This window comes from Pipistrellus kuhlii, unplaced genomic scaffold, assembly GCF_014108245.1.
Source record: "Pipistrellus kuhlii isolate mPipKuh1 unplaced genomic scaffold, mPipKuh1.p scaffold_m20_p_10, whole genome shotgun sequence".
Taxonomy (NCBI): Eukaryota; Metazoa; Chordata; class Mammalia; order Chiroptera; family Vespertilionidae; genus Pipistrellus; species Pipistrellus kuhlii.
In genome coordinates, this window is record NW_023425405.1 from 52,109,986 (window position 1) to 52,131,876 (window position 21,891).

Below are 21,891 nucleotides of genomic sequence, written 5' to 3' on the forward strand. Positions count from 1 at the left end.
GGATTTGTGAGTTCATAGTTTTACTGTGTGGTGGTTTAAGGGATTTGTGGGACAGGGCTCCCCATCCAAACAGATAAACCCTCTACTCTGAATTCTACTACTTTAATGATAGGATTTAATTTTTCCTTCCTTTAGATCTTCAAGGCCATTTATTTTCCAGACGCTTCTATGAAAACACAAACACTGGGTTAGGATGGAAAGGGGGCAGGGAAAAGAGCCGGAAGTCGCCCCTAAATTAGTTATCAGGTGAGAGGCAGGAGGCAGCCAGCTGCCTTTGACAATCCCGTGTGAGTGAATCATGCCGTGGGTTCCTGTGGAAGAGCTCTACGAGGAAGAGGTGAGATGGGAAGGTGTTGACAAGGTACAAAAGCAAGCTTTAATTATGCCTGTTTCTATTAATGTGAACAAAATGCCACACCTGTGAGCAAACCACACTGACACTAAAATTCCAAGAACTTTTTTTTTTTTTTAGATATAATCAGCCTCACAAGGGATATGAAAAAATGGCTAACATTGATGTCACACCATCTTGTAGCAGGCAAGCATTCTTAACTGTATTACATTTTTTGGCCTAGAGTGTTTTTTTCTCATTCTGTAGCTCCCCTTTATTCCACACAATGTGCACAGACCCGAAATGGATCTTTAGAACCACAGGTGCATGTAACAACTTTGGCAGGCTTTAGATTTATTGTTTGAGGTGAATGGGCAGCAGGGTAATTGCTTTGACTTCCATATTGCAACCGAAAACACAAGTTCATCTGCCTGCCACAAGGAAAGCCAAACTTGTGGGCCAGGTGCTTAGTGCAAAAGGAAAGAGGCTATATTCAGGTGTGGCAGGACTTGGGAGCATGGTGGACTACCCTCTCAAAGACTATCCCCCCCCATTCCTGCTCAAGACCAAGATTCTTATAGAGATTGGGAGGGGTGGGCTCTTTTCTATCCAGTTATTCCTAGCTTTCCACACCCTCAGCCCATCCATTCATCTTTCTAGCCTTTGGCACATGGGGTTTAAGAATCTCCCCCTGTGCCATTTTGGCCCATGGGGGAGATCTATGGCGCTCCCTGCCCTCTGCTGTGGGGAGCAGGGGCAAGAGCCGCCATCAGGAAGCCTGATGCAGCAGCTGAGACTGGACATGGCGCCCACACATCCATAAGAGCCGGTTGGAGTCCTGAGGCACCCTCTGCCTCCCAGTGCATCCATCTCCTCTGCACAGCCCCCCAAGCCCCTGCTCTGGCTGAAGGCTGCCAACAGTAACAATATGAGACCTTATCTGTCATACACACATAGCACATTGACCAATGGCTTCCCTTATTAATGACTTAAGCATCTGGTGGGTATATCTCTTGCCCTGGCAGAGCTGTGATGGTGAAGCACATGTGCCTTGGCATTGGACTAACTTGGTCTGAATCCCTGCTCCACAATTTACTAGCTGTGTGTCTATGGACAATGCACTTAACGCTGTACCTCCGTTTCTTTATCTACAAAATGAGGATGACAATAGGTTACTGTGAGGGTAACATGGCATAAAACATACTTAGAACATGTCTAGTACATAGTAAGCCTCCTAAAGGGTGACTGCTATTACAATAGAACAAAACGGCTTTCAGAGCAGTTACCATTGGGGATATCAAATTCCTCTATTATGGTATTACTGTCTATATAAAAATTTAATCCTTTCTAAAATTTCTGTTGACTTTTTATAGGCATGGACTAAAGAAAAGAAAAAAAAAAGGGGGAAATGGTAACAAAAACCTGATATTAAAAGTAAAATACTGCTTAGGGCATATTTTGATTATTCTCAATTGTTATGGTTACATTGCGTTAATTTTACCTTATTAAATATTAAAGAAGGGCCATCACTGTTGGGAAGGCATTAAAATATATTATATAAAATTAAACTAATTTGTCTTTATGGAATACAGCCTTAGAGGATCCCAGGTGCTATTTTTACAACATGATGGCCTTTTTAAAAGGCCATCATGTCAGACATATAGGTCAACAAAACAGAGAAGTATAAGACAAATGCATCCCTGGGTAAGTTGAGAAAATAACTTGCCTCTATGTTGTGCTAAACTAAGGGCAACAATGAAATAGGAGCATGTCAAATGAGGAGTTCCAAAGAAGACTGGCAAATGTCTACCCTGATGCAGGCACTTAACTAGGAGGAAATATGTTAATAATAAAGGGACCAGGCAAAACCTGTATCAGGTCTGACTTTACAATCTAGAATTTCTTTCTTTTCTTTTCTTTTCTAATTTATTATACAAATAAATTTATGCTGCTGATTTTGTGGCACTAAAATGTTTTATGTATCAACAGAAGCTCAACCATGAAAATCAATATTTTTTAATCCAAATACTTTTGATTAAGATATTATACTATCAATTCAGTAACAAAAAACCCTTTTAAAAAATAAGTTGTTTTACTTTACATTTATTCAGGAAACAAATTTTACTTATATTGAATGTGTATTTCAATAGAGCTTGATTTCAGTGACTCATAAATTCTCATTATAAATAATTCTATATAAAACTAAAAAAGGAAAATGCATAATATATTCTATAACCTCTAAATAAAGGTAAAACATTTAATTATACTGAAGAAGTATACAAGGCATATATATATATAAAATGTCAAATTATATAATGCCAAAAAGAGAAAGAATAATTTTGATATTTAAATTGTGGTGAAACCTTTAACATCATTTACAATGAATTCTATACAATTTGAACAATTAAAAAATAATGCTATTATATATTCTAATAAATATGCCCCATTCCTTTTATCAGGAAGCAAATTATTGACAGATGATAAATGTAATTTCATTACAGATGCCCAAGTATGCCAGCCAGATTCAAAACAATGCAAGTCAAATATGGAAAGAAAAAAAAACCCAGAAAGGTTTTTCCATAAACAAAATTTATATAAATTAAAATAACTATTAGATAGTTCTCCAGAAAATGGGTTCCATGGTCCACATGGATCACCAGTATGATTTCTAAGACAACAGGAACTAATAAGGAATTGTACCAGGCACTTGCGAGTCATTAGTAACAATAAGACTTAACAGCGGAAGGAAGCAAGCAGGGTGCCCAGGGCATGAACCACGTGACTGTTTCCTGTGCCATCCCATGTTTCTGGGATAAATGAAAGAAGTACCATGTCAAGTTTGGAGATTTTTTTTTTCTTCTGCTTATTGTAAGTGCATGAGAAGTGGAAGGGAAATTAAATAATTTTTTATTCTTTTTTTATTTTATATTTTATTGATTTTTTACAGAGAGGAAATGAGAGGGATAGAGAGTTAGAAACATCAACGAGAGAGAATCATCCATCAGATGCCTCTTGCACACCCCCTACTGGAGATGTGCCTGCAACCAAGGTACATGCCTTTGACCGGAATCGAACCCCGGACCTTTCAGTCCACAGGCTGACGCTCTATCCATTGAACCAAACCAGTTTCGGCGATAATTTTTTATTCTTAAAAAAAAACACACACCCTACTGTTCTGTTCCTTTTGATTAAGTAGAAGATGAATGGGCAATGATATGAGTTTTGATTACAAAATACCTAAGAGCTCAAAATGAAAAATTTCTGAATATAAATTATGACTTAAAATTATGATTTGGGGCACTAATTATGCCAGAATTTATCCTTAAGTACATATGAATTCCCTCTGCAGCCAACGCATCACATTAGGACACTGTTTTTGAGACTTGTGATTCCTCTTAGCACATACCCTAGAATTAAGCTGTCTTTCACCTAGAAATCTGAAAGAATTATTGAAGTGAAAAATATTTAATGTTAATACCACGTTGGATATTACATTAAACATGATCAGTTAGACACATGCCAAATAACATGTGCCTATCTGATCATCTTTTCCAAATAGTGCCCACCGAACAAAAAAGCAATAACCACAAAACAACAACAGAAACAAACAATGCAGCTCTTTCTTCTTACACTGGATTCAAATTTGTCTGCTTAGTAATAATGACATATTATCCCATGTTATTGCTTCAAAAAATGTTTCCAGCCAGTGACTCTTGGGAATGCTATGCCCTTGGCAAAATTTCTTTGTTTACTAGTAGATCACAATTTGAGAAAGTCATTTCAGTCTAAATTGTGTACATTCTAGGTCCTTAGGTTAATAAGAGTTTTTGACCTTTTGGTTTCTATAGCCAGTTTTTCTCTTGGATGATTGATGGCATTAATTCTCCTCACATGTGGTCCAGGGGAAAGCCCCCACTTCAAAAAAATTGTACTCATTCTAAGGACAACCTGGGATGACGAGTTATCATGCTGCCAACTCAGTTCTCTGAGCTCCAGAGGAAGAACTCAGCTAAGGCAGGGATGGCTCAACTATTCATGAAATAATGAATCAAAAGCTCAGCTAAATTTACATAAAATGAGGAATGGCAAGGGGCCTCTGTTCTCCAGCTACAATTTGTTTGATGCCTGGCATCTCCACTTACCACCCCCACAGCCTCTCTACTAGTTGTGGGATGTAAGTACTCATGCATCTACCACAGCAGTAGTTTCTGCTGTCCTCACAGTAACTGCTTCCCTCATCTTCAATGTGCTTTCACTGAAGATGAAATGTTGAAGCCAAATTAACCTTTCAAAACAATGGTGGGCACACATCATTTCACACTCAAGAGCTAAGTGGGTTCTAGATCCAACATGATTCAAACTCAGTACAACAGATTCATAATCGGACACATTTCAGACTCAACATATCTGTGACAGACTTTCTACCTTTTTCTCAAAAACAGCCCTTTTGCATTTTTTATTCTGGTCAGTAACACTGTCATCCATCCACCTAGTCTTTAAAATCAGAGGTCAAGTTTTGCTTTTCCCCATTCTTCACTTCCAATGGGCATATGGGTCCACTGAAATATAATTTAAACTGTCTCCTCTGCCTGTCTGATAGGAACCTGGTCAGGCACTCTTACTTCTTATCATCTCTTGACTACTGCTGGATTCTTGCTTCCAATTTCATCCATTTATTCTAAATACAGTTCACGAGGTTTTTGTTCTAAACTCAGATCTAATTATGTGACTCCTCTATTCAAAATCCTTGGGAAGAAATCTCAACCTGTCCCAAACTCCTGGCCCAGACAACACTCTCTCACCTGCCTTTACAGCACCTCCAACTTCTGCACCTTCAGTCATACCAATACACTCCAAGTATATCAACTCCCAGGCTTCAATAGAATGGGAACAGTCAACCTATATGTATATAACTAGTGAGTGTGAGTCACTGGATGGCAAGAGCCGTGTCTTTTAATTCAGAGCACACTGTTAGAACCTTTCACAGTTCCTTGTCTGTAAAGAAGCAATCACCAAAGTTTATTAATGAAGATGGTCACCATATAGGAACTACATGTAGGTCCCATAAGTTAGTATTTTATTTATATTAATAAAATCCCAATAACTCCAGAATAAACTCTGATTTACTGTCAGTAAAGTAGTGAGAGTCTAGTTTCCAGTATTAGCAATGATCCTACAAGTCATTCAGTGATTACTGAATACTCTACTTTTATAAAAGGAAGTCTTTTAATTGTTTTATAATAAAGCTCTTTCCATGCCTTTTCTGTGTCTACTGGACCACTTACTGGATCAAAGCAGCTAAATTTCAGTAATAAAAGTAACTTGGTCAGGTTCAGCATGTCCAATATAATGTAGATGTCTGAAATCTACTTCATCACTGTACTTGGGGGATGTTCACTCTAGTGTTCAAACTTTGTTTTTAGGAAAATGAAAATGTCTAATAATTTACCATAAAGGTGCTCTTGACAATCATCAGCAACACATGGAAAGACCCAGAGAAAATTAATGGGAAAGTTTTCTCAAGGAATGACTTCTGGTTTGGGTACATAACAAGTACTCATTTCAATTTAACAAATAGTTCAGAGAATGAACTAAGTACCCAGGATGGTGCAAGACATATTTATTTTTCCCCACTCCTCTATAGCAAGAAAGCTTTTTAAGGGCCTCTAAAAATGTATCCCAGTCAAATATCTTATTTTGTACAATATACCAATTCTAAGACCTTTTTTTGGTATTGAAGCATATCTTATAGTTAGATTCTCTATAAGTCTGAAATGTTACACAATGAAGAAATATTTTATAGGACACTTGGAACTTGATAGATACATTTTTAAAATTTGAATAATTTTAATATGGTAGTTTTGTCCAGTTATATTTGTCAAATTCTTTTTTTTGGGGGGGGGGGGCAGGGATTGCCCTAGGGAACAAAGCCATTTAGGAAACTGAATTAACCACACTCTCTCTGTGCTTACTGACACACAAAAAATAAATAGGAACTCGCAGAAACCATCTCCTCTGTGCTCCTTCACGTGGCTTGTTCTCTGCCTTCCATTCTCTCCTTTCATAACCTGTTCCTTAGGCCTTTCCTTCACAAGCTAACGGTTTCTGTCAGCAAGGCTTCTATTCAGGACAGTATGAAAAGCTTTGCAGGAAAATGGATTAATCACATTCACTGCTTCTCTTTGTTTACCCCTTCGGTTATTGTAGAATTCAAGCATGCCAAGAAAATGCATGTCTACTCACAAATGTGAATTCCCACTTAGATAGTCATTTTGGTGCAATTCTCTTTTAAACACATCATATAATGAAAGATCCTCTGAAAAGCAAGTAAACTTAATTTCCTCAACTATGTCTTTCACATCAAGTATGTATTATAATGATTTAAACACGTATTCCCTGAGTTCCAAAAAAATGCTTATGTATTCAAATGCCAAGGAAGTAATTAAATATTTTACTTTTTAATTTTCCATTAATATTCCCTGTGATACAGGCATATATAAGCATTTAAAAATAATGGGTTTCAATGTCCTTAAGCAAATAACAAAAGTCATGTAGTCTATGAATTTCCAAAGTAGACCTTTTAACAGTCTTATTATTGCTAAGTTTAAATGGAATAAAGAATTTTCATTCAAAGCCAGCCAATGAGTCTGCTTACCTGAATGTGTTGTGCAGAAATTTAGAGAAAGCTGGCAATAGTAAAGCCATGTTACGAGCCTTAAAGACATTGAAGTCATTAAGGTCCCTGAAAATGGCAATAAGAAGAAAAGAAAAAAGAAAAGAAAAGAAAAGAAAAGAAAAGAAAAAGAAAAGAAAAAGAAAGAAAAAGAAGAAAAAAAAAAGAATTTTCATTCAAATCTGATTCTTGAAAATATCAGAATGCCATCCTTCACCATTAATTTCATCCAATAATTAAATGTCTTAAATATTGGTGACTTTACTATATATATAGTAACATATATATGGCTAACATGCAAAGTGTCCCTTGGGAGTTCAACTGGGAAACTGGGAGTTTGACGGCTTGCTATGACATGTGCTGACCATCAGGTGATGGCACGGAACAAATGCCTCAATTAGCCCTGAACACTGGCCAGCCTATGGACCCTTCCCGAGTACCCAGCCTCTAGTAGTTTCATAATTCCCTAATATATAAAAGTTCCCTCTTAGCCCTAACTGGTTTGGCTCAGTGGATAGAGCATCAACCTATGAAATGAAGGGTCCTGGGTGCAATTCTGGTCGGGGGCACATGCCAGGATTGTGGGCTCAATCCCTAATGGGGGGTGTGCAGGAGGCAGCCAATCGGTGATTCTCTCTCATCACTGATGTTTCTATCTCTCTCTCCCTCTCCCTGCTTCTCTGAAATCAATAAAAATATTTTTTTTTTAAAAGATATGACTGGTACTGGGAATACAAATTGACATAATTTTGAAAAAGGAAAGAAGTTCCCTCTTGTTCATAAAGAATATGTTTGCTCTGCTTTTTCCAGTGTTAAAGGATGTTTTTCTGAATAGAACTGCTGGTTTCTGCTATTAAAATGTTACAGTTAGAGCCTAAGACACAGAGGGCGACACCACTGCCCCACCACTACTGAATCATTTCTTCTATGCTCAGACGGTCTCTCAACATTTTAGAACATAGCTTTTTCATCATATTTTTTCATCTTGCTGAGATTTCTAGGGTCAGAAAGTTTAAAAAGTAGAAGTAGAATTCTTATGTAAATAACAAGTAAATGATACCAAACAAATAAAAACTTTCAATCACTCATTTTTTTTTTTCTTCAAACCATTGGCCAGGCAGAACCCCATCAACATGAGACTTTTTGGAAACAAGAAAGCATACCTAGTTTAATGGGGATTCATAATACAGCAAGAAAAGTCACCTCCCTGAATGAAGCTGAGTGGAGACAGTTATGCTGGCTGGACTGATGGGAATCCCTGCCTCTGGGAAGACTGGGCTTCCAACTAAGATGCCAAGTTCACCAAGTGTCTAATGGACAGTCCATCTGCATATCTCTTCCTGCTTCACTCCAGCGAAAACTGCACTCAACAACTATTTTCAGCTTTTTCTGTTTATAAAAAATGAAGATCAAGGCAGCATCATGGCCAGGACAGACAGATGGCACCAAGTATATATACCTTTAGCTACAAGATAATTCCTTCTATGAATTTCATAGTGGATAGAGTCACTCTACATGACAGCTAACATGCAAACACTAGCTAACACTTTTGTGAGAGGAGACTATTTCTGTAAAACACCTCCTACGTCTGTGGTTTTGTTTATAAAGGCGCTAGTGTGAAACACACACAGAGAAGACCCATGTGAGCGACGCAGCAGTGGGTGAGGAGGCACATCACGCACACCTCAGGTGCAGGGGTGGCTGAAGGAAGCATCGCAGGAACACATTAATCAACACATTCTAGGAATGCATTAATCAACGCTGCCACGTCAGCTGGCATGCCCCATTGTTTAACCATGCATGCTAACGAACTCAGAGCAGCCATATGAATGTGGATTTCCACCGTGCTGCAGGAAACAAAGCCCCCCAGGATCGGCCCCCTGAACCACATCCTACACCACGCCACTTTCAATAGAGATCATTCTCTCCCGTATGTGCACTAGTTTATGGACTTGCTTTCTGTAACAGTCAACCAGAAACAAAGACACTTTACAGACTGGCTACATTTGACAAAAGCCATAGAAATGCCTTCTGCAGATATGAAAACTTAAATCCTTCCAAGCTATTTTTTTTTTCATTGCCTTACAAAATGCAAGCTGTAATGAAAGGCAAAACAAAACAAAACAAAGCAAAGCAAGAAAAAAAAAAAAGTGCAAGCATCTATTTGTGTATGCAGTCAAATGTGACAGCAACATACTGCATTACCAGCAGGGGCCTGGGCCTGGCCGCCTGCTCCACACCGGGCTTCATTTTCCTCCTGGGTAGTTCCCTAGATAACCCTCCTGTCAGGATCTGACTCCCTCCAAAAGCAGCCAGGGATGAAATGTCCAGATGCTGGAAGGAAGGGCTCTGATAAAACCCCACAGAGCTCAGGCACACATTTCTACCTTTGAGTGTACAAGGTTCCATGGACCTGAACATTTAAGGCTTTCTAGTATTATCAATACTCAGAGTATCTCCCCCTCAGTAGGTTATGGTGCATGAAATTTAATAACTATTGACGTTGGCATGAGAGGCTGAACATAAAGATCATCATTCTGAATGAGAAAGGGATACCGTTTATAATTATTATTTTGAATAAGCTTCTTCTCAGGGGCAGAGTTATTTCGGCAGAGGTACTTGTTGGGAACACAGATCCCAGGGCAGAATTCTGGTCATTTCAGTAAGTCCGCACACGAAAGCCCATGGTCCATTGATCTAGCTTTATCTCATCACCAGCTCTAACTCTGATGACACTAGAAAACATTTAAAAACTGCAAGCCAAAAGTGCAGCAAGGAAAAAAAATCTAACCCAGTGAGTATCTGCAAATAGCTGTTTGCAAAGATCATTGCATCAGCTCTTTGTTGTATAAATGCTAAGTTGCTACTCATTTCCTCTTCTGGAATGACTCAGGCAACTTTTTCCTTCCAATGTCAAAGCAGATATTTCTCTCCCCCAGACCACAGTGAGAGCGGAGGGGAAGAATGCTTGAAAGTTGCAGGATTCCTCTAATGACTGCTAGCACTGATTGTCACAAAAACATAATGCCACCATTCTGCTCACTCTCTCACCCTTATGCGATCATCCACCCCTCACTCATCTCCTAAGAGAGCATGCTCATGTCTTTTTTCAGATACCTTTCACGGCTCTTTCTGAGCCTTCAATGACAGCTAACAAACTGAGCAGTTCAGAGTAGTGGGAAGGGAATAGGATGAGTTTCCAGAGAAAAAAAACATTGTGTCCCATAAGAATTATAAGGACAGGCCCTAGCTGGTTTGGCTCAGTGGATAGAGTGTAGGCCTGCAGACTGAAGGGTTTGATTCCAGTCAAGGGCACATGCCTGGGTTGCATGCTCAGTCCCCAGTAGGGGGTGTGCAAAAGGCAGCCAATCGATGATTCCCTCACCATTGAAATTTCTATCTTTCTCTCCCTCTCCCTTCCTCTCTGAAATAAATGGGGGGGGGGGGGAATTATATATATATATATATATATATATATATATATATATATATATATATATATATAAAGAATTATGAGGACAGGATGCAAAGGGCAGAAAGGACTTAATTAGTAAAGGCATCCCAATCATGGATGCCATAACTCAAAGCTAAATATCAGGAGGTGTATTATAATTCAACCTCCCTACAGAATCACTGTCCATGTAGTTTAATATTCTTCCATCTTTCCTCAGGTCACAGGGTGTTACTCAGACCTCACATAGAAATGGAAAGCTGGGCAGTACATGAGGATGGAAGAACAAAATGTTCTCTCTCTCATTCAGTTTCCAGGAATGGCCAGCTCTGGGGAGCAGCAGTCACTCGGGGGAGGAGTTTGCCACAGTCACAGTGGAGGGATTACCCAGGGGTGCTAACAGTAAAGAGATGTGATCACTCATCATCTTAGGCGACCCTGCTGGGGGGTAGGGGGAAGAGTTAAGGTTTGGGGGAGTTAAAAGTCATAACACAAATTTTTGACTGTATGAGGGCTCAGGGCTTCTAATCTCTGAATATTAGGGTCAACTATAATTACCATTCTCCTGAGATATATGCATCAATTTAAAAAGCTAGTACTATGAGTCCAGGGGGAAGAACAACTTTCAAGCCATTAACCAAAAACCATCATAAAGAACTCTGATATCGTGTCAGAGATTTCCTTTTATGTAGCTTGCCAAAAGGGGCATGCTTTAAGGTCCAGCATATCCAAGATTCTTCACAGACTCATGGTTACAACCAGAACCAATCTTATACAAACGCAGCCAGACAAGAAAACCAGACATTCTATGGAGTGTTTTGGGGAGTGTCCCTTCTCCTTGAACAGGTCGCTATTGCAATTCCACTACTGCTCTTCTGCATTTTAATTAAAGGTTTTCAAGCCAGGTGCAAGGTAGCTTTTCCTTGGAAAGAATTTACATGTTAACATTAATGTTGAGTGTGAGCACGGTTCATATATATATATATATATATATATATATATATATATATACACACACACACACACACTGGGAATTGGAAGAGGTAGCACTTTCCAGAGAGAAGGATGTGGGGTTGGGAGTGGGCGTTCACACGCCATCTTTTGGAGAACATAACACGCACACCAGTGAACGTGGGAAAGACTAGGAAAACAGGAGCCACAAAAAACTTTCTGATTCTAATGTCAGAGGCCGAATTCTTGGGTAGCCTGGGGACTTCTGAACACAAGTGTGCTTTAGAATTTCGGGAAGTTTTAGGGAGTCTTTGTGAGGCCAGGGAAAGAAATGGGGAAGACAACTCAGTATTTAGTTTCAACCCGATTAAATCATTTACAAAGATAACATGAGAAGTTCTAGTGGCTCCAGTAGTGCATGACAACTAAAAATTCACTTCATTCATTTAACAAAAGACTGGCCAAAAAGATCATTGAGAAGAACATAGAATTGAACCTTTTCACTATGACTTAGCCTAGAAGATAGGGATTTTAAGTCAAATAACTCTCACACAATGAACAAAATAGAAAACAGTAGAAACTGCCAGGTAAACTCCCTTAGAAACCAGCTGAGAGCACCCTCAAAAGTGGGACACACCCTTTATTGAGCCCCATCTCTGTCCCCTTAAAAGGGCCAGATGTATTCCCTTCTGGTGGTCCCTTCTCTGCCCTTGTCTTCAGGTATTTTCTCCTTTTACCAGAAACAGCCATTTACAGATAAGTTCCTGGGTCTTGCTGTCCTTTTTCCTCTCCTAGGTATCACACATTATTATATGGCCTACAGAAGAACTTGCAATAACTTACTGCTGAGTATAGTGTTTTATTGACAGGACACTCATACTTAACATCATTATTATTAATTCCTAGTTCCTAACAACTGTGATTTGGTGAATACAGACTTTCATGTCCCTGCCAGATTACTGGATTTTGCTATTAAATATTGCATTGCTTTATCTCACAGGTATTCTTTATTTTATGAAATATGGACACTTGTTGGAGGGGTATGTATAGATGTACCAAAACACTATAAAAGAAGACATTTTACATTTACTAAGGAAACTTTCTATTAAAACTGGTATTTATACAGATTTTAAGGCTCTTTCGGTATTTGTCATACTCAACTCAGCAATTTTGTTAGTCTTCACTAATTTTCACTTCTCAAGAACTCTTCTAGCAAAGCAAAATGTGTTATTTCATTCACAAAGCAGAGTTCTTAGTTCCCAGACTACCAATTTGGGGATTTCTGGTAATATTTTGAAACAGCATAAGAACTAATCATATAAAATCAGTTTCAATACAACACAATGAAAGCAAGTTCAAATAAGGCATGAATCATTTCCTCTTAAATACAAAACAACATCCGAATGAATCAATTAAAGAATTCTTCAGGATAAGGGACATGTTTAGAATATTTTACTACCTCAAAATCTTGCATACAATCTTCTTTTCTCAGTTGAAGTCCATGAGAGTTTATTTGCCAAATGAAACCTAGGATGTATGGGACTAAATGTTTGAACAATCGTGCTCTTATAAAATTTTTAAGAAAGCCATTATTGGTTGAGATATGGTTCTCTGAACTATGTTCCAGATCTCCAAGTAAGATATTTTTCATGAAGTTCAATATTATAATAATGGCCTTTCAGAAGGCATCATAGGCCTGGTAGAGTCCATTCTAAAGCTGATAATTCTAAGTGACTAAATAAATGAAAACAGAGTGAGTAGTGGGGGATGGAAAATGGGGGAAGGGGTGATTTTCGAAGCAGAACACACATATCAAAGTAATATTTAAACTTTCCAAAAGGACTTTTGTATCACTTGGATTTCACTGTGAGACAAGTAAAATCAAGTACAGATAGTATGTTCTTGATAAATGATTAAATCAAAAAGAAAGCTTTTTCTTGTAAATGATTCATTGTCATTTTGCCTTTAATTCTTTCAGAAAATATTGTTTACTAGCAAGGCTTTTATTCTACTGTCTATTTCCTGAAGTTTATGACTCAGAATTTAGTAAAACAAGGTTGTTTTATTATGAAAGGACATGAAGGGCCAGTTTCCTCACTGTGTGTTCTATGTATTTGGTCCATCCTTTTTGACAATAAGCTTTTGCATCTATATTCCTACTCTGCATTTTATTATATTCTCTGGATTAAAATGTATTAAATAAGGCAGTAATATTATATAATCACATTTTGTGGTATAATCCCCTTCTTTTTAAAAAAATACTTTTATTAATTTCATAAAGGAAGGTAGAAGCAGAGAGAGCTAGAAACATCAATGACGAAAGATGTTTCAAACATCCTGCATGCCTCCTGCTGGGGGTTGAGTGCGCACCCAGGCATGTGCCCTTGATCAGAATCAATGGGACTCTTCTCAGTCCGAAGGCCGATGCTCTATACACTGAGCCAAATCAGCCAAGGCACAATTACTTTATTTTAAGAAGATAAACTCCTACCTTTGAAGGTCTGAACACGCTGTTCTTCTTTTTAATCCTTAAAACCAAATATCTTCTCAGTATTGCTCTGTGGGTTGAAGAGTAGGGGGAAATGTTAACATGCCATTTGTCATCAATCACAGCAGATTGTCAATACATTAATTCTAAGTGACTCCCTGATGGGAAAGACAATTTATATGAGGACCCGGGTGAGGGAATTATGAATAGATTTGGCAAAACACTTCACTGCTGGTTTCAATCAAAAGTGACAGCAGAGAGGAAACTCAAACTGTGGTGGCTATCCTCTTAATGGATCTCATCCCAAAGAGTCACGTCTATTTTCTCTTTAGGGGAATAGAGGTTTTTGTAATGCTTCATACAGGTGGCTAAAATACTTCCTTGCTGTGGGCTGCTTATTATTATTATTATTATTATCATTATTATTATTACTATCCTCATTATTATTTAAAGTGTTCCTTTAGTAGGATTGGAATTCTTTTGACTGTTTCTGAAAGGCCCCCAAGTTTTGAATGAGGGTCCTAAGTAGATGATGGGAATAGTCAGGAGAGGAACAGCACACCAGGGCTAGGACAAAGGTTCGGCCATGGACAGCTCCAGAGCTTGGTCCTCTCCAACTCTTGTCTCCTCAGCCTAAATGTTTCCTTTGCAAATATTCCAGCTGAGAATGGGCCAGAAAAAGACAGCACGGAGTACAATCACAGAGGCGGGCATTAGGTTTCACTAGTTGGTTTTTTAGACAACCAACTCAGTGACATCATGGTTTTCTAAAGGAGGGTTTGTGGCTTTTTGGACGTTGGATTTTTGGAAACAGAAGTCATACTATCAACCTCTGAAAAAACCCTTCAGAGATGAGAAACAAGCGTCAATTGAGGAACTCCTGGCTGCACTCAAATATTAAGACAACTATGAATCTTAAATGATTCCTTGAACAAAATAAAAGACCTGTAATCAGTTCGGATGTTTTAGTTTATGCATGTGTTACAGAGTATTTTCTGTATTAAATAACAAAAAGCATTATCATGTCCTAGTAAAAACAATCATAATAGAGATGTTCATTGGGTTTGATGCAATGATATGTTATCAGAACAAAACGTTAATGTTGTGAAAGTTAGAGGCTCTTCCTTGGAATTAAAAGCCATTTTTAAAAGTTCCAACTTGAAAAAACAACAACTCTCTAGCGGTACACAGGAAAAAGTCACACGGACTTGAAGCTACGTCCACAATAATAATTCAATTCCACAAACACCCTGAACATTTACTATGTATCTGTCGATATATTAAACATAAATAAGGAAAAAAGAATAACATGTGAATAAGACATGTTTCCTACCATAATGGATCTCAGTACAGATGCTAATGGGAAAAACAGAACTACCACCAATCACCATAAAATGCACTATTTATAGGACATTATGAGGCCACAAAGAAGGGGGCATCAAAGAAGGCTTTCTAAAGGAGATAACAGAGGAGTTTGACCTTAAAGGTGGGTAGAAATAGAGGAAGGGCAGGAGCAAAGTAATGACAATGATAAAATGGGAGATGTCATCAGTAGAGCAATGAAGCTACAGGCAGAGTGATGGGGAGAGAAGGAAGTATGGCAAAAAGGGGATGCTATAGAGGTCACTTGGAGCCAGAGTGTAAAGGGCCTCTTGAGCACCTCCTAATTTATGAGTCTGGACTTGAACTTGACAGCAATGTAGACCTATTGAAGATTTTAGGTGAGATGAAGGACACTTGTCAGTACTGTGAGTGACTGATGGAAAGAAGGTAGAGATTGGAAAGGGAGACTGTTTAGGGGGTGTTTCAGTTACCAACATACAAGATTATTGGCTTCTAGGGGTAACCACTGCCTCCTCCCTAAGCCCACATTTGCCTCCTCCCCAAGAAGAATAAGGATACACAGATGGAACACTGATTTAGGGGTAAGGACACTGATTTGCCCATTACAGCTGGTGGTATTGCATATTTTTTACTTTATCAATGGATTAATTTTTGTGGTTTCCTGTTGTCCCAATATGTGAGTGTGCCTTGTAGGTAGAATTTTATTATGTCAGTAGGTGGCTGTGGTCTCATTTCTCTCCTCTCTACCTAGCCATCTCTCCATCTTCCTGCAATCTCTCTCTTTAGGGCAGCTCAGCTTGGCTTTGGGGCCTGCCCAAGACCTGAGGCAGGTAGATTAGCCAGTGCCATACTTTACAGTCAAGAAACATCCCTCTGTGTCCTCTTTTCCTATTGCTGGATGTGGGCCTTGGATCCATCTTTCTCTTCATATCGCAATGTTAATGTCTGACACTGGTTTTGGCTTAAGAGAATGAGAGACTGCCTAATGGAATAGTTTACATTCAGGTCATTCAAGCCAACCTCACTAGGGTAAAGAACTTGTCACCTCTTCTAGCCTATGGTAGAGCTCTGTATTGGGACTCAAGATCAAGCCTCAGCTAATAATACATTTGTACTTTCTTTTGCTTTGTCAATATCATCACTACATGTATCTTATTTGGGGACCTCACAGGCAGAACAGAACATAAGCATTCTTGTGTCTCCTGGCCAAAGCATACTACAATCCTTCATCTCCAAAAAATCATGGTAAAATGTATATGCAACTCTAAAGAGTAACCTACTCCTTCCTCCTCAAAGTCCATCTAAAACAAATATCTGTGTATGGTAAAATCAATAGAAACTTAGACAGTGCTTTAGTTTGCTGACTCAAGCTCCTTAGGGGAATCTTCACCCTAATTATTTGGCACCCTTCACTGTGAATGAAGAACCTACACCACATTGCTGTGGAGCAATTGCTGACAATCTGTTTGACAGATGACCAGAGGCCACAGCTAAATATAGGGAAATGGAGCAATCAAAAACACCATGTTAATAAAAATGAGATAATGGGCTACTAGCATGTCCCAGACCCGTATACATATTGCAGGTGCTGCACCAATTCTGTAATTATCCTATTGCTTCACCACACAGGCAGAAACAGAATCACTGAGAGGTTAAGTAAATGACCCTATATATCTGTAATACAATACTGCTTCTATCTAAATCCAAAACTTGCAGCTTCTTCATCTTTACCCTATGGCTTCTGAGAGAGGACAGAATAAACTTGGAGTTGGGATGCTACTGAGATTTAAGGGGAGGGCAGAAGTTGTTAGAAAGAGTGGTCAGAGTGAGAGGGAAATACTGAGGAAACCAAGAATGAAGAGGATCAGGAGGGGAGGAGGATGGTCCACAGGGTCAAAGCCTGCAGGAAGGACCCAAATGGGGAGACCACAGCAGCTATCAATGGGAAGTCCCTGCAGCCTGAGCTGGTAACTCTCACTACCTCCTCGACGACTGAGATTTCCAGTTTTTAGTGATACCTTACTGCACTATCATTTCTATGCCCCCCTGTCAAGTATATTTTTTATAAATAATGTTTCACAAAAGCAGCAGGAATACAAATACTACTAGGAATGGTTTGGAAGAAGATGTTTTTTAGCATAAATTTTAAAGGGGAGTCAATGTGGTTCTTTTGATTAGTTTGAATAGTTTTTAGTAAAATTCAATTCAGCGCGTATTGCCCTGAAAAGAACACATATGTAGTTTTGCATAGGTATGGTTTCCCATAGGCATTATGTAGAACCATTATTTCATACTTGCTAATATCGATAGGGCACTGTTTCTATTTTTACCTCCCAATGATGATTTAAACCCTCAAGCTTTACAAAGACCACCAGAAGACTATGTATTAAGTATATTGCCACATCAGCAATTATGCCAAACATTTCTAGGGAATGAATTTTTGTTACATTCATTACTCTTGTTTGACAACTGTGTCAATGGGTTCTCATCACTCTAAAACACATTTAGATTGATGGTATAGACTCATAATACATCATTGCTAAGGATTATTTTTCCAATAAAAAAGTAACAGTTTCCTTTTTTTTTTTTTTAACCAAAATATAATCAACTTATCCTAAATCAAAAGGTCAAGATGGGACCTGATGTAATTTAAAAGTAGCCTTCAGAAAAGATGAATCACATCTAGGTGAAAAATGTAAACCCAAAGGCCACAGCACACACAATGAAGCAATTACAATGAAAGTAATTCAACGGTGCATAAGTGTTACATAAAAATTCAATAATTCAAGAAAGTGAGTGCTTGCCTTAGCCACTCATAAAAAAAATAAAATATTGACCCTCCCCTAATCTTTCCAAAGTAGATGGAACTATTGATGCACATGAAATTTTTGCAAAAATTATTTTTGTTTTTTAAAACGTTAATTTAATACAACTGAAAATCTGTTTTGGTATTGATAAAACTAGTTGGTACAAATGATCATCAAGCAAAAGCCCCCAATATCTTATTTGGTTTATACTCTCTGGAATAACTATGAGGATCTTAAACATGCATATTCTTTTGTCTCTCTGAGATTAATTTCTATAAATTGGCCTTATTGATGATATAGCAAAGGATATTTTATATTAAAATATTAAGCATCTAATCCCTCACACTTACTCAGTTTTCATCTGTGAGAATTATTTCCTATTTATGCTCTTTAAAAGTAAACGTAGCTGAGAAATACTTTTTAGAATATCAATTTTGAAAACCTTACATGTAACAATATATTTATGCCACTAAAGTATTATATATTTCTGTAGCATGAAAAATTGTTTTGTGCTTTTATCACTTTAAAATTATGGCAATTTACAAACTTATTTTTTTAATCTTTGGTTTTAACAAAACTTCAGTAGTATCAAAATCATGAACTAACCCCAAAACACTTATTTTTTTCTTAACTTCCTGCTTTTGACACGATCTTTTGACTGAATTTGGGGTCCATTCATACTTACTAACTGGAGAGAAAAGGATAAACAACCCTATTAAAATTGGCATTTGTCTTTGGTTTCTCTGGGGTATGTCTGTCGCCCAGCAGCTTAATTCAGCTTGGCGTGGGAAAATGCCAAAATCATCTTGAAACCCAGTTCTCTCCATTTCAGCAGGCTACAAAACTAGTCCATTCCAAAAAGCATAGAGCATGGTCTGACATAAAGCAGGTTCTCCAACTAGTACTTCAACCAGACGGTGCCCAGAGGGACCAACCTCTTCCACCGCCTGGCTGGCTGGTGTTCGGGGACACAAGATCCTGACTTCTAGCCCCAATTTTAGCCTCTTGAAAGACTAATAAATTTGTTGGGACTTGGGACCAACTACATGACCTCTTACATGTTAGGACAGGAGCAAGGCTGATGGGATGGATCCATTCTGATGGGAAACTTGCAAGTGAACCAAAGTGCATCCTGCTTCATCCTTCCAGGGAAAGTCACATGCTCGCTATTTTATTTTAAGCAAATTTAAAAATTCAATAAGTAGGTGACAGATATTTCTGTGTTTAAAATTCTGATAGGAAAGAGCAAACTTGATTTTGTCAAGAGCTAATCTGACATCCGAACAACAAAACAGATCCCAGACAATCTCTCAGATTTCAGAAAAGTTGACCCATATAACTTGCACAATTCACCTTTTCACCAAATTGTTACTTATACAATTGAAATCTCTGAATTTGTTGTTCTGCTTAAATTACCTTAAGAAAGCAATGCATATAGACAGAAAAACGCTTTCAAGGATGTTTTAGCTATATTTTATTATAAACCATCAAAGCCATCTTGATTTCATGGGTCCTGGGAATTAAAGCTTATTTGCAGAGACCTCTACTACCATCACTTTTTGAAATTTAAGCTTTACAAAGATCTTAATTGTAAAGTTTAATGTGAGTTGATTTAAGGGTAGCAATTTTATTGCTCTATCAACTTACACTTTGGTCTGAGCAACTTAATATACTTTGGATACAAAATGTTTTTAAATTTCATGTGCAAAAATCTTCTGATTTTTAATGCAAAGTTTTAAAGGCCTAACTATTGTTACCAAAACTGTAGTTCATATTCCTGGCAGGTATTACAAATAATAAGTCAGATGGTAAAGAAAGGGATAAATATGCAGTAAATCAAATTTAGGAGCAGTAAAAAAAAGAATGAATGCATTTTCCATAAAAGGAAGGGAAGAAAAATATTTTTTAAATTAAAAATATCATTTGGTTGTACATTTGCTGTTGTTGGCCCTAAACAAATCTCGCTATAAAGATGAAATGAAAGAGGTCTGAAAAACTTTCAAACATTTGGGTAAAGACTAGACATTTCTTTCTTTTTTTTATTACTATTAGTATTCAAAGTTGGCAAACCTCTTTAGATGCTCTAGTTTTCTAGTTTCTTCTTGCTACAGACATGAACTCACAAGCAGTCCTCCCACTTTTATTTTCCCTCACAACTTCCTGATTAATTTGCATGTTCACTGAACTGAACTCGAGGTCTTTTCATAATACTCTGGAAGGAAAAAGAAATGAACCACCACAGCAACAAAGTAAAATGGGTTCCAAATACAACTCTAATGTAGCTTCAGTAACAGTAATGTCTGTTCTGCGTTTCCCATGATACTGATGGGAATTTTGTCTCCATCCTAATGAGGATTCTGTCTCCATTTCTTGGTTATCTATGCAAGCATGGATTGTCAACTTTAGTTACACTGTTTTTTGTGTGTTTTTTAACCAAGGGAAACTTTATTAACTTAAAAAAATAAAAGCAAAAGAATTCAAACGGGACTTTAAATTATGACTAGGAGGTTAATTAATTATTTGTCAAATACATGAATGAGTCAAAGAAATTCTTAATTAACCTCCCAATCATACCTAAGCCTACCATGACAAGTTTCTCCATAGTAGAGTCTGGGCAGAGGGGTCTATTCCTGGTCAATACCATAATGACTTTAGGAGTCTCAAATCTCCCTGTTCTCTAGATCCATGTCCCAATTTGAGAATTTGAAACCCTGGTCTTATAGAAATCTGAAATGCTATTAGTTCCAGGTCACTAACTAAAGTTAAGTCTGAATATGAAGCTGTCAGTTTAAAAAGAGGCCATCTTTAATGCAACCTGACCTGTTACTATTAAACTAGCCATTACTTCTACATACAGCAGTTAAATTACAGATTCAATAGCTTACCAGATGACATTCAGCAAATTACTTCTGTGTACAAAATGGGGTTAATAATCCCGACCTATCTCTCAAGGTCTCTGGAGACAATTGGGTTAGGAATTGTCTAAGTGCTGTATAAATGTTGTTGGTGTTATGAGAGATTGGTTTTATTGTCATCAGGATGCCACCATCATAAAAAGGCAGTCAGAGGTTTAGTCGGAGGTGAATTAACAAAGCAAGGTCTATGCAAATACAAGTGCTCTCTGACCTTGGATCACTGAGCTTGACAAACTGCACAGATCAGAATGTAAATGAAGTTTGCATTTTCAGAGACAGAATTCCTTTGCTTTGAAAATCATTACTTTGGAAGCAAAACAACCATTTGCGATTTCCCCCTGTTATTCCCATTGACACTCGCAGCATCATTTGCATTAAAGCATGACATTGGAGAATCCAAGACCTTTCTTTCTGAATCAACTCTCTGGCATATCCAGGAAATATGCCTGTCAGTAGACATGGGCTGTGTAGGCACTATACTTCTTTCATTTCAAGTTTTATTTTTTTTTTTAAATTGTGTGATCCCAAGACTTTCATTACTTTGAGAGAATACAAATTCTCTTCCTCAGTTAAATTTCCATGATTCATTCATGTGTTTGACAAATAACTACTGAGGACCTAGTAGGTACCAGGCACTGTCCTAGGTGCTGGAGACAACAGTAATAAAGAAGGCAGAAAGTCCTGCTCTCCCATGGCTTATATTCTAGTGGGTGGAAGCAAATAGTAAGCAAAATAATTAAGCAAATACATATAAGATGTTAGAATGAAAAAATAAAGTATGGTGAGAGGATGAGAGTACAAAGATAGGGAAAGGCTACAATTTTAGGTATGGTGGTCAGTGATAAACCTCCGTGAGAAGGTGTGCCTTGAGGAAAGATTTGAGGGACTTGTGGGTGAGAGCAATTGGGGAAGGGTTTTTTGGGTAAGGTGA

The 21,891-nt window shown here is 37.9% G+C and overlaps 1 protein-coding gene and 1 non-coding gene across 33 annotated transcripts in view; one reads left to right on the forward strand and one right to left on the reverse strand.

The window, feature by feature from the left end:
• NRCAM (neuronal cell adhesion molecule) overlaps window positions 1-21,891 on the reverse strand; it is a 224,800-nt gene that overhangs the window by 112,195 nt on the left and 90,714 nt on the right. For 31 of the 32 annotated variants that reach the window (XM_045578560.1, XM_045578557.1, XM_045578558.1 and 28 more), the window contains exon 3: window positions 13,898-13,964. The exons of the other annotated variant lie outside the window; for it this stretch is intronic. The gene's annotated coding sequence lies outside the window, so the exon portion shown is untranslated. The remainder of the gene's footprint in view (window positions 1-13,897; window positions 13,965-21,891) is intronic. 32 annotated transcript variants of the gene reach the window in all.
• Window positions 6,963-7,091, forward strand: LOC118714626. The gene has a single exon (XR_004986631.1). It is a non-coding gene; the product is annotated as a small nucleolar RNA SNORA33 (small nucleolar RNA).